Genomic DNA, 18,582 nt, shown 5'->3' on the forward strand with positions numbered 1-18,582 from the left:
GGGGAGAGAAGAAGATAAGAGACGGAAAGCAGGGTATTTCCTATTTGTTTTACCCAAGTACCAGGTAAAATCTAGTGCCATAGCTGCTAGTGGAAGCCTCCAAGTCCACAGAAGCCAACTAGTAAATGTGTAATGGACACAGGGGATGGCTTCCATTTGTGTCTAGAACTAGAATATCCCCAAAGTAAAACCATTGTTTCATACTTGAGAATTCTTTCCCCATTATCCAGCCAGGCAAGCTTCTCCAACCATCCCATTGCTATCCTTACCTTCCACCTACTATGGACCAGGCCCAGCAATCCTATCAACTTATTGTACAAGGACTTGGTTTTATGCCACTTGCTCTTCTTACATTTTTCATGGCCTGGGGGTCCTTTATCCCTCTAAGATTCGTGCTCATTGTTTTCTCTCATATTTCCACCTTGCATCACCTCCTTAGACTTGATATTCAATATTGTCATCCTGATGTAAGATTCTGAGGCTCCCTCCAACATGAGTTAGGGTCTTCCCAGCCCACCCCAAGCTATACTATCTTTAATTCACACTCATGATTCTTGGACCAGGTCCGGGAACCTCTTCTCTGGAGCACAGCTCCTCTGAAGTTCAGTGTCCTCCCATGGGTGGGAACTAGCTCTCTCTAGTTCAATAAAATGACCTTCAGGGTCAAGCCTTAGCCAGACCCACAAAGAAGAGGTCACATAGTTATAATCCCCTCTCTCTGTATAATTCTATAATTTAGATTTGGGTTATATTCATCGGATTCCTGACCACTGAAATCATGAGGCCTTGGGTTCCCAAGCTGCAGTATCCCCTCCCCCATTCTAGCGATCTATTCTAGCTCTACCTGGATACACACTCCAGTTTGCTGAGTAGCCTGCATTATATGCTTCTCAAAATCTGGGACCCACCACACCTAGGCCCTTTAGGGGATCCTCACATCATTTCTAGTGTTTACTGGTCTGCTCCTCTCTGGTCCCAGATCTACCCCTCCCTGCCTCAGGGAGGGAGTTCCAATCCCAGTGTACAACCCACCACTAACTTCCGCCAAAACCATGTGCCTTTTACCCCTCTGCTCTTTGCTGCCCACCTGTTCAGCTACTCCAGTAAACCCCACTACCAAACCTGGGTCTAAGATAAATGCAGCCCCCAGACCCTACACCTGGATGTCCCAGCTGTCCCTTCTGGAGCCAGCCTCTGTGACCAGGCCAATTTCCCCAGCTCCAACCCTGCCTGGTCCCAAAGCCCTCCTCCCACTGGTGGAGCCTGTGCTGCCAGGACCCCAGCGTGCTGATTTCCAAGCCCACCCAAACAGAAAGAAGCACTTCCTTCCCAGAATGCTCTATTCATCATGCCCCACACCAAGCACAGAAATCCAGAATAGAGATAAAGTTAATGCAGGCAGGGACACCACCAGCCCCGGCAGCTCTGGACTTCATCTGGCTTCATCCATTCAGCCGTTTCTCATATTTAACGAATACTTATTGACCAAGCTCTACATGCCAGGCACTGGAAAATTGCAGTAAAAGAGAGAGAGAGATTCATTACACTTAGAATCTAGTGGGGGGAACAGACTATAGATAGTTATACAAGGCACTACCTAGCAATAACATCTGTGCTGGATGCTAGAGAGAAAACGTATAACCCTGGTCCACAGAACACAGAGGGACCAGTGACTAGCCCTCCGTTTTTCACAACGGACATAACAAGGAGGTTTTAAACTAATCTCCTTTTCGATTCACAAATTCTTTGGCATTATTTCTGATTGTCCTTAACTTTAGTACAAGCCACAAGTTTATGATTCAAATAAAAATTAAAAGCAAATTTCAACCTTCCTAATTACCACCATCAGCTCTATTAATAGCCTTTAGCTCCTTGGAGAGAAATTTGAAAAAACAGAAGAGAACCCTCTGGATAGATAAAGGCCAAGTATTGTTTGATGATTGTAGTTCACATTACAGAGAGGAGCAGAGAGCTGGGGGCCAGGAAGAAGGTGCCTTTGGGATTTCACAGGCTGGAGACCCCATGCATTTTTCTAATTCAAATAGGATAAGCCTCAGAGACCCTTAATGAAAGATGGTTTTTAAGTGTTTCTAAGCTTCCTGAGAAAGATAAAACTGCCTTCTTCATCAGAATTATTCAACTGTGGCATTACTGCTTAGCATGGGATGGAAGGTGATTGCATTTCTCCCATAGCCCGCCTAACCCGTGCTGACCCTCTTTTCTCCCAGAACGATTTGCTTATGGCTAGAGCCACCCCGAGCTCATTCCCTGATCCTTTCCTGGCCCCTCCCCACCCTGTCTTCCCAAGACCCTTTCCCCATTCCTCACATCCCCATGCCACACTGCAGCCACCTGCCTGCCCTCAACCCTCCTTCCAGAATCACCTCATGTGGTGAGACCTTGGGCACATTACAAAAGTGCTTGGTACCTCAGTTTCCTCATCAGTAAAATGAGGATAACAGTAATGTTTACTTGAGAGGGTTTTGTGAGAATTTAATGAGTGAGTATGTAGAAAACCCTCAGGTAGTCCTGGCAGGTCTGAATCACTGACAATATAAGGGTTAGCTATTATTTGTCATAATAGCAGTAGTAGAATATGCTTTGCAGGATTAATGTGAAAACTAAATGTGGGAGTGATTGGGACAATGCACTTTGTACTCCAAGGACTGATGGGAGTCTCAGAACTAGAAATCAGTGACTGGGTGTCTTAGGAGCAAAGGAGGGAGAGAATGCAAAGAATAAAAACTGTAGTCAGAAGTGGGTCCCTTGAGGATAAGACTATGTCTGTTTTTATCACTATTGTATCCCCAAAGCACAGTGTAGGGTCTGGCATAGAGTTGATACCCAAGGAAAGAAGGGAGGGAGGGAAAGGGGATGGGGGAGGGAGGTGAAGAGAGGAAAGTCACACATACGGTTGCGTAATGGGAGTTGAGTAGCTGAGGTTGATGAAGGTGAAGATCACTGAATTGGAGAAGGTCAAGGATATATGCGAAGAAAGTACTAGAAGTGCCATCCTCATAGGCATCAAGGTCCTTCCTGATAACGGTAGGAAGGGAAGTGGCTAGGAAACCCCTGAGTCAGGTTCTTCAAGAAGGTGGAAGAGGGACAGGAGGTTGAGAAATGTCAGCCAGGAGGAAGCACGGGGGGTGGTAGAGCCAGAGAGGCCATGAGTCTCAGAAAAAGGAGTTCTGCACCAAAATGCGGCGGGGCGGGGCAGGACAATGGAACATCTGAGTGCAGGAGAATGTTCTACAGCACATAGTGACATGCACACACCCTCGTGGGGTGGCTTACTGCAATAAGCAGTTCTTATCACACTCAGGTCTGTAGGCCCGCTGGAAAGCTCTGTTTCAGGCTTCAGGTCTGTGGGATGGACTGCAGTGTCACCGGGTAAAGGGTGTGGAGACAGGAGGATGGAATACAGGAATGGCAGTGCACTCTGCCATGGCAACCCTGCCCTCCAAGCACTGGGAACTCGGGCCGTCCTTGCATGCTGTCCTCTCAGCTGTCCCCCTCCACTGTCACTTTACGCCAACTCACGCGGGGTCTCTGTGTGAGCCACCAGCTTTCACTTAGTTTCCAGACAGGAAGCAGGCACCAGAGCAGGCTTTGGAATCTCCACTCATCATGGGAAACATGTAGCCCCCAACCCTTTCCCTCTTAAAGCGAGAGAGAGGGATACGGTGACCTCCCTCAAAAGTGCCCCCTCTCACCTTTAAGACTGCCTGACGCGTCCTCTGAGAGAGGATGGGACACAATCAGATATTCTTACGCTCCAGAGGGTCTCCTTTGGGATGAGTCTTGGGTAAGCTGGCATCTTTACTTTTAGTGATCTGGGTGGAAACAGAGACAAAAGCACAACTCAGAGTCCGAATTATTGTCACAAGGAAATACTGGATATTCCACTACTTTGTCCTGGGAACGGGGCCTTCAGAGTATGGAAAGAGAAAGCACAGAAGGATGAGTGGAGATGAAAACACAGGGAGAAATACAATGGCCTCTCACGGGGATTAAAGGGGGGTTAACAGAGAAAACGTGGATGTTTGATAAATATTTGTTTGACTTTGTTAAACTTTTAATTTGCTCCACCTCCACTAAAAAGAGCTCTGGCCAGAAACACCCCTGAGTGACTTTACAGAAAAGTAGCAGGAGCGGGGAGTGTGGTCTGAGAATGATAATGTGCCAGTGTATGGAGCGAACTTAGCCCAGAGAAAGCATTGTGTACCTTAAACTTCTATAAGTGCCAACCTGGCCCAGGCATAATTTTTTAAGTGGCACACATGCACACACAAGCCCTGTTATTATCCAAAACAAATAAATATACTAAGCAGATTTCTCACTGAAAGGAAATAATGGCATGAAACAAAGAAAAAGTAATAATGCCTAATTCCCTGCGAAAACCATAATTCAAAAAGAGACATGTACCACAGTGTTCATTGCAGCGCTATTTACAATAGCCAGGACATGGAAGCAACCTAAGTGTCCATAGACAGCTGAATGGATAAAGAAGATGTGGCATATATGTACAATGGAAGGTTAACCGAGGGAGCAGTGATACTCCACAGTGGTAGGACAGCCAGTCAATGATGCCACCATGTCTCCCCCCACAAAATCTCCAGCCAGGTCTCCATTGCCCACCAAGGCTCAGTGTGAGTGGATTCACCTGCGGGGACACGAAGAGAAAATGAGACGTATGGCTCAGTCCCCACTGTGCTGGACAGAGAAGGCACAGGAAATTCAAGCAGTCCTGGGACAGGGAGGCTCTGGGACCCCACAGAAACCCAGAAACCCAGGGGACAAGCTCTGGACTCAAGGGTTGACAAGGGTTTTAGTCATTTACACCTTCAATGGGCAAGGGGGCCCAGTGAAGACCTGGGTTAACATCCAAGTCAAGATGGATAGGAGTTCCCACATTTCATCTTATCCATTGCTTCTTTGGAGGCGGGGAGGGGGGCTGGGGAGAATCCAGAATGAAGACTCAGAAGACACCCGTGCAAACGCCATTTCTGCATTTACAGGTTGCTTGACCTTGAGCAAGTTCCCTGACCTCTTGGAGTGTCATTTGCATCTAGCACCGGGGCCTGGTTCCTAATCGCCCTCAGTCACTCTTCAATGACTGTGCAAATCAGCCCGATGCTAAAGGCAGCCCTTATTCAGAGCTAGGCACACAGACTCGGCCAGCGGAGTGCCAGGACAAGCAAGAGGGACACGCTGTGTCTCTGGAGAGGAAGGTGGCACAGGGGCCCTACCCACTGCTTGTCCCGGGTTTTCCAGGAGGTCTGCGTTTCCCCCCAATACACACCTACATGCCGTGCCATGTAGAGATACAGAATATAAACTGGGATCGTATTGAAAATAGTTCACAACTGGTACAGTCAGAATGGACGCCACCTGTAAACCAGTGTGTCCCAGCCACGTATTTAGGCACTGCCTACGAACTATAAATACTACCCCTCGTAGGGATGGCAGCACGTTGTGGTCATCAGAATACGAACGCATGGCCTTTGAAGGAAGACACACTCTCTTCTCCACTGCAGACCCTCCCCTCACTTACTACCAGGCGATGTTAGAAATATCCTTTCCCTCCATGAGTTTCAAGCTCCTCACCTGTAAAATGGGTAGAGGAGCACCTTGCAGGGTTGAACATCGTCAATAAAGAGCACCTGTTTGGGTCAGTTTTCCCAGAAACAGGCTCTGGGGCAGGGATTGGGGGTCATGTGTTTTAGTAAAGAGAAACCAGATGGGGGTGGAGGGGAGCAGGGCAGAGAGGGAAAGGGGGTATGAGGGTGCGAGTTCAGGAGTCCCAGCCTTGGCCTGATCCTCTGGGGAACTTTGGGGTGTAAATAACACCTCAGACTTGGACGATGTTTGTCTGGGGACAGAGAAGCTGGGCGTTTTACACCCTCACTAGTCAACTCCTGGCTACAAGCTGCTGGGAGTGGGGGTGAGGTAGACTCCCAGGCAGGTCCACTTTCCCGGTGGTCAAGAAGGCTCCAGCATCCAAGGGCAGCCCTCTGAAGGTGGCAGGGGCAGGTGACAGCTGTAGCAACAAAGCACACAGTGGCTGGCGATGGGCACACAGAGCCGTGAAAGGGATCTGAGGGGATGGGGCCAGGTGCCAGCACTGCCCACTCCACTACCCTGCACTGCTTTGAGGGAATCAAGTTAAACAGCATCAATATATATCAGGGTTTTTTTTCATCTTCTCACCTAGGGGTGTAATCATACTGATAACCACTCACATGGCTCTATGTGCCAGGCACTGTTCTAAGTATATTAACTTATTTAGTTCTCACCCTCAACCCATTATTATCCCTATTTTAAACATGTGAAGACTGGGGCATAAGGAGGGTAAATAACTTGCCCAAGGTCACGCCACTAGTAAGTGGCAGGAAGGGTATTTATGCCCAGAAAATGTGTCCAGAGTCCTTTGCTTAAACATTATGCTACACTGCATTTGGCCAAGTCCCTGCTTTCTCATGCTCTGTTCAACACAGGAGCTGCCAGCCACATGTGACTCTAAAAAACTAGTTAAAACGTTAAAATGACATAAAATTTAAAATGCTGTCCCTTGGTCACACTAGCCACATTTCAAGTGCTCAAGAGCTCCAAGCAACCAGTGGCTACAGAATCAGATAATGCACACACAGGACATTTCCAACAGCAAGCTCCACTACATAGCACTAGAGAAAAGAGAATCCTGAAGAAAGGGAATACAGGCGATAAGACCCCAGGATCTGAAATACGAGAGATGTGGCTCCTACCACAGCTTTGGCACTATTAGCCATGTCATGCTGGGCAAGCCTCAGTTTCATGACCCTTTGAAAAAAGACATAGCATCTCCCTCTCCTGTGCTTATTGTGAGGATAAAATGAACATAACGCACTCACACAATGTCTGGCAAAAAGTAATCACTGAATAGACACTAGCTATTTTTACACCTATTACTTCTACTTATTATTGTTATTGTAACTGTTACTACAGAGCTGGGTGGAGCCACCTAAGATCTCACACCACATCACAGATGGAGAAATTGAGGCACCAAGAAGGAAGTTGGCATGAAGGCAGCAAAGCCAGGACCAGACTCTTAACTCTCTCGATTCCCTACACAATTGCCTTTCCACCGGTTTGTGCTATAAAACAATTCCACAGACATTTTAGCTCTTCAACTTCAGGCTTTGTCTATTGGGTTTAAATATTCCATCTCTGACCAACTGTGAAACCATGGAAACTGAATGGCAAATTGAAAAAGCAGCAAACAAATTAGCTTGCAAAGCCCCACAAATTATATAATCGTTCCAGTATTTAAGCTGCAGATATTCTCTGCATTTTGGCCAAGGCCTTTCTCAGTTGCTTTTGTAAACCTGCACTTGTGTGTCCCATGATCAGCATCAGCCCACACAATATTGTGGCCAAAATCTACACCCGCGCTAAGCCCCATAGATTCAGAGCCAAACTCCAAGGGGTAAAACTTCCATCTACCCGGTGCGGTACCTCTACCCTCCCATCCTCTGCAGAAAGGCCAAACTGCATAAGCAGGTTTCTAGTTCTGCTGTCTCCTTCCTATTGGAAGCTCCAAGAATAAACAAATAGGAGTGGTGTCTTGTGGGTGGAAAAAAAAGAGAATTGTTTGGAGTGGACCAAGAGGGAAATTATAATGAAAATTAACCAGAAGCATGAGAAGCATCTGTGGTAGGTTATAATAATGGCTCAATTCCTCACCCCTCATGCTACCCACACCTTTTGCCATTTAACTGGGTAGCAGTCCTTCCCATATGCTAAAGCACAATTCCATGGCCCTGTGGGACTTTCTTTGGCCAAGGGAATGTTAGCAAATGTGATGCAGAGTCTTGAAATGCTCTTGTGTGATTGCTGCCTTTTGTGCCTCTGCTATGACGATGAGGAGAACATGCCTGCTCACCCAGGAGGAAACAGAAGAGAGTCTGTTGGACCAGAGCTGCCTCAGCTTAGCTAACCCCGATGAGCCTAGATTCAAGCAGAGCACCCATTACTCCCACCCCTGCTGATCCACAAAAGTATGAGCAAGTCCAGCTGAGATCAATAGGGAACCCTTCTTAGGCCAGCCAATTGATAACCAATCACAGAGGCATGAGCTGTAATAATAAATGATTGTTTCTCAAGCCATGAATATGGGGGCGATTTGTTACAGAGCAAGAGCTAGCTGATACAGCATTCTTGAGTCCTCTCTCCCTCACCTCCCATATCCAATCCATCAGCAAGCTCTAAATAAGTCTACCCACTTCGCTTATAATTCTATGGACACCAACTTAGTCCCTTTCAACATCATTTCTCTTGTAGACTACTACAATTGCCTATTCACTGGTTCTCTCACCAATACTCTTGCCTGCCTCCAATTCAGTTTCTACACACTTTTCCCAAAGCAAAATTGGATTATGTCTCCCTAGACATACAGTAAGAATAAATGGTCTTAGAATAAAATCCCAGCTACTAACCCTAAGGATCCAGCCCCTGTTGACCTCTCCCAGTTCTTCCCATATCACTCTCCCTGAAGTCAGACCAATCTTCTTTTTTGTTTCTGGAACATGTCAAACTCCCTCCCACCTGGAGGCCTTCACACATGCTGTTCCTTCTGCCTGAAATGCCCTTCTCCCTACTCTCAGCATGGCTGACTCTTTCTCTTCCTGGACTCTCATCTTAAACTTTACTTCCCTGCCCATAGTCCTAAAGGAAAGCTTCTTCTGTTTTCTCCATCTCAAAGTTGTTATATCCTTCTGTTTTAGAATTATTGGAACTGGCTGTTATTTTATTTATTTGCCTGCTTACTTTATTCATTTACTCAAAAATTGCTTACTGAACTCCTACTATGTGTCAGATTTTGTTCTAGGTGTTGAGGAGATAGCAGTAAAGAAGACAGACCAGGTCCTCACCCTCATGAAGGTTTCCTTCTAGTGAAGGAGACAATGAACAGGTAATAAACACACACACCTTATCCTCCCTGGGTGTCTGGTCAACAGACTAAACAGGAGAGACTACATAGGCTTTAATCATTTGACTTGTTGGAACTGGCTACGAGCGACATAGTGGGAGAGAGAGGTATAAACCGACCCCAGAAGTTCTGGGTCAATCTCTTCTCTGCATGGTTCAGTGTCACCCTTTGTGATCTTATGCTCATTCTGCTGGACAGTTCTTCTCAGTCCCCTCCTCCTCCCCAACCCTGAGTTATCCATCTTCACTGTTGTTTACTACAGCTGCACAGGGCTTTTCTTGTTACTATTTGAGTGGGCCCCAAGACCCAAGCCCCTGAGTTGTGAGCGATGAGTCCAGTGCAGCTGCCATTGTACCTTCTGCCCCATCCTACCACCCCCCACCCGTGTTCTGGGCTCACCTCCCCCTTGGGCTCATCAGAAAGCAGACCTCTGCTGGGCTGCAAACTCCCTCTCATTTTGTCTATTTCAAAATGATGATGAGCATTTTGAGCGTTATAAACGATGATGATTTATACCAGTTCCAATGGATTCCCTAACTTCCCACATAATATCTCTTCTTGCAAAACTTGCTAACTTTCCCTTCTCCGATGCCATAAATTTACCTTCTGGTAAATACTACTGCACTCAAGATAGATAATGTAATTTTCGATCGTGATAAGGGAGATAGAGAAAATAGAGTAGGGAAAAAAACACAGCTGACTGGGTGGGGTGGATTTTCCAGCACGTGCTCAATGAGTATTTGTGAATTAATAAATTGACAAAATTATTAATTTGCTATGAATACACTGAGGGGCCTGCAGCTTTTCGCCTGCTCCCCAGATCAAGCCTCCCCTACCTCTCCATTTTCTTTCTTCTCCTGGGAGTTGGACTGAATTCACTGGGTGACTCTTCCCCCAGATGTGGTCTGGGTTCACATCCAAAATATTAGGGTACAGACTAAGCTGTTGTCATAAAGAAGCCCCTAATTGCAGCTGATTAAATAAAATAACAGTTTACTTCTTTCTTTCCTAACAATCATAAATGAGTGGTCCAAGCTGACAGGACAGCTCTGTTCCACAACGTCGCATGAGGGCCCAGGTTCCTCCCGTATTCCTGCCACGGCAGGCCCTAGTATGCCACCTTCCCCTCCATGATCATGGCTGGGTCATTATCTTGCCCATCCTTTGGTTCACAGGAAGTAGGAAGTAAGCACTTTGTTTTTAAAGAAATGACAGGTAGGTTACACATTCCACTGATGAGAATTTAATCAGCGGACTGCAACGGGGTGGGGGGAAGGGAGTTTGGGAAATGTTATCTATAGCTGGGGGCCAAGTGCTCCGGTGAAAGTTAGGGATGTGCTACTTTTAACAGAAAGGAGGCGAGAATGGACATTGGGGAACAGCGACAGCCCTAGCCACACCCAAACCTTTCTGAGGACCAAAACTTGGCAAAGCGTCCTTGATTCTACTGGTCCTTATCTCTTAAATAACTGGTTTCTTCTTCTTCATCTATCAGACTCCTACTCTTCCTATAAATCCCAGCTCAAATGATCCTATCACCGTTCAGCCATTCAGAGTCATTTGTGCTGAGGGCTGTGGAGGGAGGGCTGAGCCCCTGCCCTTTGAAGAATTCACCACGAGCTTCTGTAGGTAAAGCACCAGCACTGTGCCTGGCACTTGCTACTCAGTAAATGACTACGAATAATGCTTCCTTAATACATGCTAACCACTGTCATCACTGCTGTAGTTCTTATTTTTATTCTTTTCCCAAGGTTTTCCTGGGAACTGGCCACATGGTATACAGTGGAACAATCACAGGTTTGGGAGCCAATAAACCTGTTGTTGAATCCTGGACCCACCACTTTCTTACTGTGTGAGCATGGCTGTGGCTTAATCTCTCTTAGACTCAGTTTCCTCATCTGTTAAATGGGGACAATAGTGGTTCTACCTTATAGGGTCGATGTATTTATTAAATTACATGATCTAACTAAAGTGTTTAGTACGATGCCTGCAAAAAGTACTTCAATAAATAATGGGTTTTGTTATATTGTTTTCATCCTCATCATCAGGGAAGGATAATCATGTATACCCATCAGGCATGAATTTAGCTACAGAATAGCAGAACCTCATAACCAAGGCACCAAAATATAGGAGTTTATTTGGCTCCCAAATCAAGGAGCCCAGTGGTGGGCAACGGAGTGGAGGCTCGTGAAAGCCTCAAGGACTCGGACTCCTCCTCTCTCCTCTCTGCCATCACTAGGGGGTTGAGTTTCCTCCTTATATGTGTCCCTCCTGGCCACCAAATGAAAGCTGTACCTCTAATGACATGTGCATATTCCAAACAGGAAGTGAGAAAAAGAGGCTTACCGATCAAGTGTATTTTTACTCAGGAAAATTAAAGCTTTCCTGGGTGGCTCATCCCACAGACCTCCCTGGGGTTTTAATGGCCAAAACTGTGCCATATGATTTTGCCCCTAAGTGTCAGGTAGCTGGGACGAGGGGGCTGCGGATAGGGGTTGTCTCAGCCACCAACAGTGACATGGTAGTGGGCTGAATGGTGTTCCCACAAAACATATATTCAAGTCCTAACTCTTTGGTACCTGTGAATGTGAGCTTATTTGAAAATAGAGGCTTTGCAGATGTAATTAGTAGAGATGAGATCATACTGGTATAGTATGACCTATTACATTCAAAGATGAGACCCATTAATGGCCCCCGAATCCAGTATGACCTGTGTCCATATAAGAGGAAGAGAAACAAGGGAAAAGACAGCCATGTGACAATGAAGGCAGAGACTGGAGTGGTGCTGCCACAAGTCAGGGAATGCCAAGAGTCAGCAGAAATTGGAAGAAACAAGGAAGGATCCTCCCCTAGAGACTCTGAAGGGAGCCTGAGCCTACTGACACCTTGATTTCCAACTTCTAACCTCCAGCACTGTGAGAGAATAAATGACTGCTGTTTTAAGCCACCCAGTTTGTGGTGTTTGTTACAGAAGCCCTAGGAAACCTAGTGATGCTGCCATACCGCATAAATAAATGAATGCATCATAAGTGTTAGAGCTAAAATTGAGGGTTGGGTTAAACAGACTCAACTGCTTATTCATTCATTAAGCAGACTCAGCTCATTCATTCATTCCAGCCTGACCTGGGTGGCTTGCCCAAGCTATTGTTGCAGCCCTCTGAGTGCCAAGGGTGGGTCAGAGGGGCTACAGCAGACTCAGTGAACCCCTAATCTTCTCGATGACTCTGATCCTCCGAGTCTCCAGGGCCCATTGCTCAAGAGCAGGTTTACTTGACCACATGTCAAGTGGTTGCCTGTACACTCCTTAAGCCAACATTGAGAGAAGACTCAGCCCCAAGTGGCCTCTGTGCCTGCATCCAGCTGTACTAGTGGGTAAGGGGCTGGTGATGGGTAAATGTGACCCAGGACCATGCAGCTGCAGAAATCACCTATGAGAATCTGCTGAGGCAACAAGCTTGGTAAACACGTGCTAAGAGCGGATGCAAGTAAAGTCAACCCATAGGACCCACAGTTGGGACAAAAGGCACATTTTTATGCAAGTAGGTAGACTCAAACTCTGGGTTATTGTGATTTATCAGAATGTCTCCCCTGCTCTGCAAAATCTCTTTAATGTCAAATAGTGCTTCTGCCCTAAGATGGATCCCTTCTCCTATATTTTTTAAAGTTTATTGAGCAAGTATTATGCATCATGCCCCATGCATGATTATACTTCTGCCTCACTACAAAAGGAAAAAGTGGGAAGGATTTTTATAGACAGAGGAACGGAGGAAATTGCCTAAGTCTGCACAGTCAGCAAATGGCAAAGCTTGGACTCAAACCCAGATCCATCTGGTTCTGATTCATGTCCTTTCCCATTAAAACAATTCTGCCAACCTGGAAATCATGCTTTATGAGCTCAGGAAACCAGTTTCTTTATTCAACCTTGCAGAATTCAAATAACGTAGTTCCACCATATTTCACAAATATATATATATATATTGATCTTCTCACACTTAAGCTTATTTCCCATAGCCTTTCTTTAAAATATCATACATCTTCTGGCCTGTGTGGGCAAAAGACAAACAAATGAACAAATAGAAATGTGTTTTTCTAGAAACCGAAAAAAACTGACTGTGATGTCTTTAAGATTCTTTGTATACTATTTTTCTATTGAAGAATAGTTAGTTTATAATACTGTGTTAGTTTCCGGTGTCAGGATTCTTTTTTTTTTTTTTTTTTAGGTTTAAAGACCAACATACACATAATAGAGTCAGATTTTAATCTTATCATATTATCAGCAATATCACTTCTAGTTTGATTTCTAGAAGAAAACACATCTGTGTGTCACAGCATTCCATACAGAAGTAAATGTTTGCAAGTACTCCAACCCCTGAAAAAATTGGAGAGTTCAGAGAATCCTGGGTTCAAATCCCAGCTCCCCTGGGTCAAGTGAAAAACCAATCTGGACTTAGGATGAGAAAGACTTTACTCAAAAAGACTATTGCAGTAGGAAGAATTCTTTGACTTCAGAATCTTCAAGCATCTCAAAATCCAAAAGAAAAAGCCTTTTCTTCTGTGGGAGGTGTGCAGTGTGGTGAGCTGGGTGGAACTTTGGGGAAGGCTGGAAAGCATAACAGGATTTCTCTTTGTAGCCAGCCTTTTGGAACAACTGTTCTGCACCTCGGTTCCTGCGTAAAACCTGGGGACCAAAGTTTAAGAGCTTGCAGGAAGGAGGTGAGCTTGACTAAAGTTTGGTCACGCCAAGCCCATGGATAACTGGGAGCACTTGTCACCCATTTATGAGCTGTGTGACCTTAGGCAAGTCACTTTTCTGCTCTTAAATTTGGTTTCCTTGTTTTCAAAATGTGGGCAGTATCTGATCCATACCTCACAGCATAGTGAGGATTAGATGAAACACTTTGCAGGCGACCTTGGATCTCTATTCTCCCAGGGCGTAGAAGGGCACTCAATAATAATACGGTAAGTTCCTGCCACGTTAGCTGCTATCCTGATACACCCCCACCAAGAGGGCTGCAAGAGGCAACCTGCGCTGATGTTGGTAAAGTGCTTCTGAAGCTGCAAAGTGAGAAGGAGGCTGTTTCTACTCTCTATGCTTGAGGACCCTTCACTTCCCCGCAATGACAGCATCTCCGCTGCAGGACTGGTAAATGTGTTCTCAACCTCAAAGAAAATGGATTAGAAAGTTCAAAAAAGAAGTAAATTCTCCTTTCTGTTATTTTTTAATGCAACTGGTTAGGGAAAATAAATACTTTTTATCAGCTAGGACATTCTTCAGATACATTTTAGACTGTGACACCAGAACAGAGCAAAATGCTCAAAATCTGGAAAGCTTCCAGACAGTCTCAGAATAAGATCTAGAAGATGGGAATGGAGGGAGGGAAAGGAACTAGGCTGTCTGAAGAATGAGGAGTATGGCTAACCCATCTCTGTCCCCTTTGCCCAGCAGAGGGTCCAGCAGATGGTAAGTGGTGAGGAATCGTCTGTCCAACTGGCCGTGAACGCCTACTGTCAGGTACTTTACATGAAGCTGTCTCGCAGAATCTAATTCCAAGACCTCATCCAGAGCTCTGGAGCTCTCCACAACCCAGCCCTGCTCCATCTCACCTCTTTCCCTCCCATTCTTCCTTCTGTCCCCTCAAGCCATGTCGGCCACCTGGCCTTGCTGTTCCTGTATCAGAGCAGGGGGGCTCCTCCCTCAGCCACTGCACTGGCTGCTCCCCCAATCTGAAATCAGCTCCCTTCCTCACATGCCCAAACATCACCTCCCCAGAAGGGCCCCTCAATTCCCATGTGCAACAACAACCCTGCTGTCCCTGTATCCTCTTGCCATGATTCCTTTTTGGACTTACTACCACGTGAGATGATTTTTTAAGCTTGTTTTCAAGGTTCTTGTCAAGGCCTGCTAGAATGTAAGCTCCATCATGTCAATGACTTGGTCTTCATCACTGGTTCCCCACTGCCCAGAAAAGCCCCTGGCACATAATAAATGCTTGATAAATATAGTGTTATTATCTCACTTCATCCAGCCTGGGAAGTTGGTACTACGGTACCCATTTGACAGAGGAGGAAATGGAGGCTCAGAAAAATGAAGTCACTGGTCAAGGGTTGCACACTAGGAAAAGGCAGCCTTGGCTTTGAACCCACATCCGTCATCTTCCTCTGACACCTGCTGCCTCCTTGGAAGCAATGCTGTTAAACGTGACTCTGAGTTACCCACAGTCCCTAGAGGACGTGAGCTCAGCCTAAGCCCTGCCGTGTGGATAGGGCCATGAATTCCAGCTCACCGCGGTGCTGAACACGTACATAAGCCTGGCCATACCTCCGGGATCTGATATCAGAAGACTCCCTTGCTAAGTTCAAGCGCATGGAGATCATCTGTCCCCCTTTCTAAATTATTTATATTAAGAAACTGATGGGACTTCCCTGGTGGTCCAATGGCTGGGGCTCCGTGCTTCCACTGCAGGGGCCACGGATTCGACCCCTGGTCGGGGAACTAAGGATCCCACATGCCGCATGGCAGCGGCCAAAAAAAAGGAAAGAAAAGAAAAGAAACTGATAATGAGAACACTTAAGACGCCCACCTTAAAAGCATTTTAAAGTGACAGCAGGAGCGGTGATCTACGTGTTACCTGGTCTTTGCCAAACATCAGCTCAAATACCTACATAGACTAGTCTCCGCTAAAAGTCCAGGTGTAGGTGAGACGAGGAAGAGTCTTTGGCTGTGTCAGACCATGGCTAGACCCCTCAGATCCCGAGGAGGCAGTATGGAACCTGGCAACGAACTCAGCTTTTTGAGCCAAATGAACATCACACCCTCCCCTCCTGCTTACCACCTGGAGGCTAAATGGGGAAAAGGGTAGGACTGACCTCTCTGAGCCTCATTTTCAATTTCTCCAAAATGGGGGCTAAGAGACATAACAGTGGTACTGATATCCATGGGTTACCATGAAGAGCAAAAAATATACTGCATACAAAGTGCTTGTTACATTTCCTGGCACACTGTGTTTACTAAATGATGGTTGACACATTTCTCTTCAGTGTGCCTGTTTCCTGAAACAAGCTGCCCCAGAAGTGGGGCTTTTATTAACTTTTTCACAAAGAAGATATGCAATTACAAGGCCAGAGTATACTTGGTCATTCTTTGAAAAACCATTCATTGATCACCTGCCCTGTGATCAGTTCTAAAAGAGACAGAGGACCAGACACTGAGAGACCTTCAAGATGGTGGAGGAGTGAGATGCGGAGATCACCTTCCTCCCCACAAATACATCAGAAATACATCTACACGTGGAACAGCTCCTACAGAACACCCACTGAATGCTGGCAGAAGACCTCAGACTTCCCAAAAGGCAAGAAACTCCCCACGTACCTGGGTAGGGCAAAAGAAAAAAGAAAAAACAGAGACAAAAGAATATGGACGGGACCTGCACCTCTGGGAGGGAGCTGTGAAGGAGGAAAGGTTTCCACACACTAGGAAGCCCCTTCGAGGGCGGAGACTGCGGGTGGCGGAGGGGGGAAGCTTCGGAGCCACGGAGGAGAGTGCAGCAACAGGGGAGTGGAGGGCAAAGCGGAGAGACTCCCGCACGGAGGATCGGTGCCGACCGGCACTCACCAGCCCAAGAGGCTTGTCTGCTCACTCGCCAGGACGGGCGGGGGCTGGGAGCTCAGGCTCGTGCTTTGGTCGGATCCCAGGGAGAGGATTGGGGTTGGCGGCGTGAGCACAGCCTGAAGGGGGCTAGTGCGCCACGGCTAGCCGGGAGGGAGTCAGGGAAAAGGTCTGGAGCTGCCGAAGGGGCAACAGACCACTGTTTCTGGGTGTGCGAGGAGAGGGGATTCAGAGCACCACCTAAACAAGCTCCAGAGACGGGCGCGAGCCACAGCTATCAGCACGGACACCAGAGACGGGCATGGGACGCTAAGGCCGCTGCTGCCGCCTCCAAGAAGCCTGTGAGCACACACAGCTCACCATCCACACCTCCCCTCCCAGAGCCTGTGCAGCCCGCCACTGCCAGGGTCCCGTGATCCAGGGACAACTTCCCTGGGAGAACACACTGCACGCCTCAGGCTGGTGTGCAAAGTCACACTGACCTCTGCGGCCACAGGCTTGCCCGTATCTGTACCTCTCCCTCTCCCCGGCCTGAATGAGCCACAGCCCCCTAATCAGCTGCTCCTTTAACCCTGTCCTGTCTGAGCCAAGGACAGACGCCCTCAGGCGACCTAAATGCAAAGGCGGGGCCAAATCCAAAGCTGAACCACAAGAGCTGTGCAAACAAAGAAGAGAAAGGGAAATCTCCCAGCAGCCTCAGGAGCAGCAGATTAAATCTCCGCAATCAACTTGATGTACCCTGCATCTGTGGAATACCTGAATAGACAACAAATCATCCCGAAATTGAGGCGATAGATTTTGGGAGCAACTGTAGACTTGGGTTTGCTTTCTCCATCTAATTTGTTTCTGCTTTTATGTTTATCTTAGTTTAGTATCTAGAGTTTATTATCATTGGTAGATTTGTTTATTGATTTGGTTGCTCTCTTCTTTTTTATATATACTTTTTTTCCCTTTTTCTTTTTTTCTGAGTGTGTATCTTAATAATTCTTTGCGTGATTTTGTCTCCATAGCTTTGCCTTTACCACTTGTCCTAGGGTTCTGTCTGGTTTTTTTTTGGTTGTTGTTGTTTTTTTTAATATAGTTTTTAGAGCTTGTTAGCATTGGTGGATTTGTTTTTTGGTATGGTTGTGCTCTTCTTTCTTTCTTTTTATTTTTTTATTACTTTTTAATTATATTTTTTGTTAATAATTTTTTTATTTTAATAACTTTATTTGTTTTCTTCCGTTCTTTCTTTCTTTCTCCCTTTTCTTCTGAGCCATGTGGCTGACAGGGTCTTGGTGCTCCAGCCGGGTGTCAGGCCTGTGCCTCTGAGGTGGGAGAGCCAAGTTCAGGACATTGGTCCACCAGAGACCTCCCGGCTCCACATAATATCAAACAGCGAAAACTCTCCCAGAGATCTCCATCTCAACGCAAAGACAAAGCTCCACTCAATGACCAGCAAGCTACAGGGCTGGACACCTTATGCCAAACAACTAGCAGAACAGGAACACAACCCCACCCATTAGCAGAGAGGCTGCGTAAAATCATAATAAGGTCACAGACATCCCAAAACACAACACCGGATGTGGTCCTGCCCACCAGAAAGACAACATCCAGCCTCATCCACCAGAACACAGGCACCAGTCCCCTCCACTAGGAAACCTACACAACCCACTGAACCAACCTTAGTCACTGGGGGAAAACACCAAAAACAATGGGAACTACGAACCTGCAGCCTGCACAATGGAGACCCCAAACACAGTAAGTTAAGCAAAATGAGAAGTCAGAGAAACACACAGCGGATGAAGAAGCAAGGTAAACACCCACCAGACCAAACAAATGAAGAGGAAATAGGCAGTCTAGTTGAAAAAGATCAGAGGAATGATAGTAAAGATGATCCAAAATCATGGAAATAGAATGGAGAAAATACAACAAACGTTTAACAAGGACCGAGAAGAACTAAAGAACAAACAAACAATGATGAACAGCACAATAAATGAAATTTAAAATTCTCTAGAAGGAATCAATA

The sequence above is a fragment of the Physeter macrocephalus genome, chromosome 6, assembly GCF_002837175.3.
Source record: "Physeter macrocephalus isolate SW-GA chromosome 6, ASM283717v5, whole genome shotgun sequence".
NCBI classification, from domain to species: domain Eukaryota; kingdom Metazoa; phylum Chordata; class Mammalia; order Artiodactyla; family Physeteridae; genus Physeter; species Physeter macrocephalus.